Here is an 8,160-nt window from a genome sequence, read left to right as displayed (position 1 = left end):
GCCTCAGGGTAGTTGCTCTTCCACACCTTGCCCGTTAGTAGGGATGTTCAAGATACCCCATGTTCCTCTCTGCCAGTGCAAGCTTGAAAACAGACACCTGATGGCTATTTCTAGTTCTTTGCAATATAAATAATGATTGGTTTCATACTGGGGGGAATCAAATAGCACCAGATGACTCTGGTAATAAATCAGGAGGAAGGCAGGTGGTCTCTTGACAGGCATCTCAAAGCTGATGTGCAGCTTTATGAGGAGGGAGGTGGCTCTGGTACAAAACCCATCAATATAAATCTCAGAAGCTGTAGCACTTTTCACGCCACTTTTAAGAATTGTTATAATTTTGGTCTTACATGAAAAATCCTCGGCAAAGGGCTGGGCTGAGGAACACCCCTGCACCACCCTAACCTTGGGGTTTATGTTCATCACTGTACCCCAAATCATTGACATTTATTAAGGACAACTCTCTTGCTGCCAAGGTCACTTAAAAAATTAGATATTTGTGAGTGAGAAAAAAGGACCTAAAAATCACTTTCTCTCACATGGCCACCTAGGCAGCTTGAGTCACTTTTAGACCTCACTAATAAATAATCATTTTCACCCCACTGGTTTCTAAGCACCTCTTCCATCACCACCATGCAGTCCAGGATGTCCTTAAGGGACAAGGAGGGGTGGAGTGCTGGAGAGAGGACTCCCCCGCCACAGGCACTGTGCTTCCGCGGTTGTCTGAGGAGCAGAGACTGTGTGGTCGGAAACTGCTCCTGCCTGAAACCTCTGCAAAAGGGGTTTAGCTAAAGCAAGGCTGTGAACCAGGGCTGTCCTCATCTGTCTGCAGCTCTGTGGGCCTGGCAGCTCTATTCTCTCACCACCTTCTGCGGTTTTCCTTCCCAGCATGCAAAATTGAGGGACACTCTGCACATATCTGAGTAATTTCTCCCTTCTTTACTCAGCTATTCTAGCCTTATTCTCTAGCATGCTCAGAAAACTTGTACTTCTGGGGTTAAAAAAAAATAGAGACTATGTCACCATCTCAATTACCCGCTTAGACAGTGCGGGTGAGACGGACTGGCAGGTCACCTGAGCAGGAAAGCCATTATCTGCCGTGTACTCTGACACATCTCTCAGGAAGGAGGTGGGAAGGTTCCTCCTGACAAGAAGTGGTTTTGATTTAGCGCTGCTCTAATGAACTGCGTGGTGTGTCTAAAGATGACAGAGTGCCTGAACGTAGTCTATTTACCCGCAAGGATGACTGCCATCTCTTTAAGCAGGACAGAGAAAAGACTATTTAAATAGGTTGGGACATATTCCCGGTGTCAGAGCAGGCATGTGAACTGCCAGCAGCCATCCCACATCTACTCTCAAATGGTCAGAAAACAGATATTCGGAATAATTGCATCTAGCAGGATCCCAGCAGAGAGAAATTTCTCCCACCATCCCCAGTCCGGGGTAACGGCCCGTTACCAGTAACGGCACCTTGGGAAATCACACTAAAGTGTGGCCCTGGTCATCTCACACACAGGTGAGCAAAGCCAACACTTCCAAGTGCTGAAGGTCAGCCAGGTCTCGTGGGAAACATGAGGACAACATTACAGAGGGGACCAAAGTGCAGTTTACAACTTCAGGCAAAGCCAGCGTTTATCAGCCCTCCCACATGCCGAGATGGACTCTGACTGCTGATGAGATGTTTTGTCATCTAGCTTCCACTTCCCAGCAAGCTGATGAAAAAAAAAGCATAAATCCCCCAGACATGTTGTCTTACCAACTCCTGATATGTTTTGGCTACTTACAGAGAGTACAAGAAGACTTTGGAGCAGATGTGAAGCTCAGATCTTGTTTGCTCACTTGTCATCACTCAGAAAGCAAAACAAACACTTCTGCTCCTGCAGAAATTAGCCCTCGTCCTTGGCTGCTGAGCAGATCAGGAGGTGGGGGTGGTGTATCACTTTCAGGAGGGTTTTTTTCCTGTTCTTGCCTTGTAATCACAGATAAAATAGAAAAAGTCATTTGAAGCAGCTACCTGGCCCAAGAGGAAAAAGAAATCTTAACAGAAACACACATAGTCCTGTATGAGACGAGCCCTGGAGAATCTAATTGGGTTCTTTCTCCAGCTTGATTCTACAATAGTGTTATCTCCTTGAATATTTACTACATACAGTAATAAACAGACAAAGAAAAAGATTGTTCTTGGTAAAGTCTTTCAGCCAAATTTCAGCCTCCTGAAAGATTTATTTTTCAACTGAAAAAAGAAATCTATATTTTTACTGAGAATGTCTTTGTATGGTGTAAAAATAATTGTCCTGTAAATTCTGAATTTTATTGCTCCTGTTATCTTTTTTTTTTCCTGTAATAACTGATATATTGATCTTCTCCCCATTGGGATTATGCAGCAGGGAGGTGTCCGGCCATTCGCAGGCAGCCAGTTTCTCTTTTTGAACACACAGGTCTCCGATGACATTCAGAGGGTGCTGCCAGGTGCACTGCGAGGCCACAGCCCGCACCCCACTGCGGTCCCGCTCCCCGCCACGGTGAGAGACAGTTGCTCCCTCTGCGGCTCTCCGAGGCGATGAGCGGTCGCAGCAGTGGTTGGGAAGGATGAACTTTTCAAGGCTCCACACACACACACCCACAGCAGCAGGCACCAGGATTTCCCAAGCCTGTCCTCCCCAGATGCACAAAATTAAGTTTTGCTTTTTATGAATGCATAGCTAACCCCCTGAGTAAACATCTATTCAAACCTACGTAATTAGTACTTAATTTTTCAAAAAGCTAATGAAAGGCTCTTTTAGGTTCCTAATTGGCTGCTACTTCCTATTAGTCAACTCTGAGCCTGAACTCTCAACGCGGGAAATGCGCTACACAGCAGGAACTGTGCAGATGGGGGACGCGAGGCGGACAGCCGACATGCAGGACGGCCAAGCGTCTGGGTACGTCATCAGCTGCACCTCGTGGGGGCTGTTGTGCAGCACTGACCAAAGGGGGTCCAAAAGCAGCCGTTCTTCAGCTGAAGACATTCAGTCTCAACCCCAAACCCACAACTAGGTCACAGGGTGGCTGTAAATTTTGGGATGGTGTTTTGAAGAGCGGGTCAGGACGTGGTCCGGAAAGACAGTTTTCGATGGAAACAAAGGCGATAGGAGACCTGCCAGCTGGAAGTATTTAGGGACAGAGAATCAAGCTGTACAGTAAATGTACCACTGAACAGCGTAATTAACAGTGCATGCCTATCAGGAGCTAATTACATGATTCTTTACCATTTTGAAATGAATGGTTACCACTTAGTTCCCAGGACCATAACTACCAGGTTAAGAGAAATGTGTAAAACCTCTGCCTAAGTTCTCTGGATAACTCAGTTTCCAATGTAACCACTTTATTTATAAAAATAAACCCTATGGAAAAGAGGAACACATTCCCACAGAGACAGATTCAAAACAGCAGCATCTGCTTCCACATCAGCTCCTTCCCAATCACGCTGTCCGTGAAGGAACCTCCTCGCTTTAGAGTCAGTGTCTGCCTTTTAAGGCAACAAGGGACAGCAAATGATGTGTCAAGGTGCCACCTGAGGGGAAAACATCATTGAGTTTTAATCTCAAGGAGTTTTAATCTCAAGGAGCTCATCTAGAAGCACACCTTGCCCTGGCCAGCCACTCAGAAATCCCAGCTGCTGCTTGTGCGAGTTCTGGTTTATTTGTTTTTGCTCCCCAGGCCGTGTTGTTTCCATTGGCTGTGCTGCAGTGCTCTCTGCTGGCACCAGCCTGGGAGTTCTGGGGATGCTGTAGCCAGGCGAAGGCAGTGACAAAGCTGGCACAGCCCTGACCCGTCCACCTGGGGACCGCGCTGCTGGTGCTGCCAGCCCCAAGCTTCTCCAACCCATCAGTCAAGCTCCGGGAAAACCCTGAGGTGGCCAGCACTGGTTCTTTGTAGGTGATTTCTGAGTTTGTATTTACATTGAGGGTGTCACATCTCAAAACTTTGCTGCTTGAACCCCCCTGTGCACATGCCTCCTGGTCCTGCTGCCCCGTTTGCCCTCCCTCCGATAAGATCTAGGAAATACTCTCTCACTTCTTTGCAAACACACAGAGCAGTGGTCCAGGTCCCTTCCCCCCAGAGGACACCTGAGCCAAGGCCTACCATTGCATTCATTCCCAAGGAGAAGGTCCCTGGTGTTGTCTGATGAACAGTGCCCAGGACCAGGGGCACGGAGCAGACGGGGTTTTCCTCAGACCCTCCCATGCGCATTACCTGGTCCCCACGGGGGACAGGGAACACGGCGCATCTCGAACACCTGCTGCAATTTGCACAGTTGTTGGTTTCCATCACGCCTCCTCACTTCTGATTCATGCTGTAAGAACTAGATTGTCGCTAGTTAATAACTGCTATTTTAACTCAAGCCCATTGAGAGCTCCGCAAAAGTCCCTGAACTGAATTGCCTCTCGTCCTAGATTTCCATCAGGCAAGGTCGAGAGCCACCATCTCGATTGATTCTTTCCACAGCAGAGCACAGAAGAGAGCTTCTCTCTCTGGCTCCCACTGGGTTGTCAGTGTTTTTTCCCTCGTGTTTCTGAAGGCCAAACTCTGAACACTGCAGTTCTGCTCTTTCTGTAAGATTTATAAAGCATTTACAGCAAGTGCTACAAGAGCAAGACGAGGCGCACATACCCGCTCCAGTTTATCTCAGCCATCTCCTCTTCAACACAGCTAAAACCACCACGTAGACTCCCAGGACGGGAGCACCGTAAATGCTTCTCTTTTGTTCTCATTCCTCTCTGCCTTAAACTTCTCCCAACGCAATTGCATTATCACAAATTGCGTCATTTTTTATTTTGTTTCCCCTTAACCACCCTCCAACTAACCCAGCCTGGCCTGAGGGACTGATCTGCCCATCCTCATTTGTACCTACACGCGTACAGGTCATATATCTATATGTAGAGTGTATATACACCCTGATAAATAACTCGGCACTACTGGTTTTGGTGCCTCACCTGAGATGCCATCCATGGGCCCAGCTGCCCCTCACTCCAGAGGAGCTACAGGCTTGTGGTGCTGCCACGCAGAAGACATTAAAGGGACAAACAGATGAAGCTTTACAAGGGTTTCTAGATCAGATCGATGCAATTTTCACCAAAACTTAGCGCTAAAGAAAACCTCAGCATCTGAATCCACATCCAGAACTTCTGACCAAAATCCCCAGCACTGTGGAGTTAACAGCGAGGGAGTCCAACCACCAAGACATGGAGAATACCAAACAGCCTTCGCCTTGGAACTCAGCTACTGGAGGAAAAAAATACCGAGAAAAATAATGCGATTTCCTAGTATTGCCTCAGAGTTGATTTATTGCCGGTATAAAACTAAACTTTGCAATGATATGTACTTTTTCCACGCATTATTCTAGATGGCAGTGTAAATCAACCGAGTGCAGTCAGTAAAGCTGTTACTGCCGTCTCTAAAATCCCACACTATAGAAAAGAGCCAAAGAATTACTAATGTTTCCTGCACTCCATTGTGCTGTGCTTCTCGGGAAGGCACACACGCAGAGGTCTGAAAGTCAAAACAGAGCCATTGCATGGTTTAAAATAGTCCAAAACTCTGAGGATGGAGACTAATCTCTGCTGCAATGATTTTTCTCCACGGTTTTGTGCCATCAAAAAATGGTGGAGAGCATCAACTTCCCAGTGCTGGAGATGCTGGGGCTGCTGGAGCATCCGGGGGAAAACCCTGTCCTGGTCCAGTGTCTCTTCACCCTGTGTGTCCCTAACGAACTCCCAATGTCACACAAAAGAAAATGGGGCATTTTTTTCATACCGACAAGTCATTTGTTTGATTAAGGCAAATTACATTTGCATTCCACCCAGGGATATTGCACATTCTGCACTCTGAGGAGCAGCTGCTGCTGCGCACCATCTCTCCCAGCAGCAGCGGAACCAATTCCCACCGGCAAAGCTCTGGGTTGCCGTGTCCACGCCGCCAGGTCCCGCTGCCGTTATTGCCAGCGACGTGCACGCACACGCACACCCACGGACAGCTCGTGCTCGTGGCAACTTACTCCCCGCTGCGGTCCCCCCCCCCCCGGGCCCCCCTGCCGTTATTGCCAGCGACGTGCACGCACACGCACACCCACGGACAGCTCGTGCTCGTGGCAACTTACTCCCCGCGAAACGCTGCCTGGTTACCATCACGGCGGAGCCATCTCCTCCTCCCCACTGCCAGTGAGCACCCGGCAGACTCTAATCCCCGCAGAGCCCAGCCGGAGCAGCAGCCAACAGGAGTTGCTTTGTTTGTGCTGACTTGGGTAAGCAAAATATTATTTCCTTGATAGCCGTTTGCTTTTGCTGACTGTTCTGAGCAGCGAAGCAGGTGGGATTTGGGCTAACCTGTTTTTTTTACAATGAATTTTGTCTAGCAACAGGAAAATACTGGAGGACTTCTCAGTGCAGACCGTTAGTCTGGTATCCTCCAGCACTCGTGTTATATTTAGCAATTTCATAGAAAGCCGCCTTCTGACATTTTACTTCAGAAGTATTTCAAGGAATTGGAAAGATTTACAATGAAAATTGTGATTTTGCAGATGTTCATTGTTAACCACCAAGTTAGGGTGCTGCCCTTGAGCGGGGGTGGGGGGGAGCGGTGGGATGACCACAAGGTGTTTAGTGGGTTTGTTTTTAATGGCAGCTCCTGCTTTCAGTTCTCTTTCTTTTGTCCCTGATCACAGAGGCTGGCCCGGCAGTTAATTCATTCACATGCAGATTGCTTGTCTTGGTGTGGTTTTAAAAGCAAAGCCCTTTGACTTTGTATTCTCCTCTTTTTCTGTAAACTTCTTTCTAATTCTAAAGGCAAAATCATGAAAGCAGCATGAATCTTCCCCCTCCACACGCAACTTTGTCACGAGACTATTAATCATGCCCACAATAATTCCGTTATGCAGTAGATCCATTCAGAAACAGCGTCTGCCTGCAGATAGGTTTGTTACTGTGAGATATGAAAGCAGAACAAATTTCTTCAGGAAATATTTAAGCAAGGTCATAATAACACTCATTACATTCTCAGCAATGACGTGTCAGTGGCTGGATCAGACAGTGTAGCAGCAGCCACGTTTATTGACTTACTCTGCAGGAGAGCCCAAAGGTTAGACATTAATACTGGAACTATTTACTACTTTCAGCCACCAGCCACGAGATTGGAGTCCTGCACGTTGCTTAATTTGTTACGAAGGGGAAGGGGGAACCTGAACAAATTAAAGCAACGTGCTTCATTTTAATGTCCAAAGGTCTTTACCTACATTAATTAATGAGCATTTGCACTTTATTGTGCAATCTTCACACACTCTTGAGGGGTCAAAAGGTGAATGAGCAAAAGGGCCAACAGGGACCCTGCTCTAGGGGAGGTGTTCCGTGTGTTTGCCACCTGCACGTCGGGTGTGCTCTGTCCGTGCATCCCACTGCCCTGGCTGGAAGACATGCCCAGCGAGCCGGGGGTGATGCACCTGGGAGCAGGGTGTCAGGATGGATCTGACAAATGAAGCACGTCAGGAGCGTGATGGAAGTGCACAGAGGGACACATCATATGGCAGGAGAACCTGCCAGTCCAAGCACAAAGTCTGCTTGCCCAACTTTTGTTATAACATGTTCTGTTCCTGTGGAAAGTGAGCACGTACGTTAAACCCCTCTAACCACATGCTGTGGACTAGGACCGAGGCAGGTCAGGACGTTGTTGGGCCAGGGTCTGAATAAATGACAAAACCCAGACAACAAATGTATTGCACATTATTCTCACAAACTGCTAAGAAGTGGCTTAACCAGGTCGAGCCAAAGGAAAGGTGGGTTCCAGAGCCCACCTCGGAAGTCTCAGGTCTCATAATCCTGTGAGAATGGCTGGACCGCGAGGCCTCTGTGTCTGGCACCAAGCCCCTTTGCAAATACTTCCCTGTGTATCAAAAGAGGAAAAAGTATTGAGAAGAATGAGATGCACAGCGAGGAGGGAGGAAGGTGGGCACGTACTTGTCACCTGAGCGCATACGCAGCTCTTTACGTTAGGCAAATCAAACATTTCATTATTTTGCTCTCAGAATAACAGCACTTCCTCCCTTTCCTCACAGAAGGCGAGGGGAGGCAGGAAATGACTTGCTCGTGATGGCACAGGAGAACAGAGAAAGCAGGAGATCAAATCCACGTG

This window comes from Buceros rhinoceros, unplaced genomic scaffold (assembly GCF_000710305.1).
Source record: "Buceros rhinoceros silvestris isolate BGI_N320 unplaced genomic scaffold, ASM71030v1 scaffold6289, whole genome shotgun sequence".
Taxonomy (NCBI): Eukaryota; Metazoa; Chordata; class Aves; order Bucerotiformes; family Bucerotidae; genus Buceros; species Buceros rhinoceros.
This window is presented reverse-complemented; position numbering follows the sequence as displayed.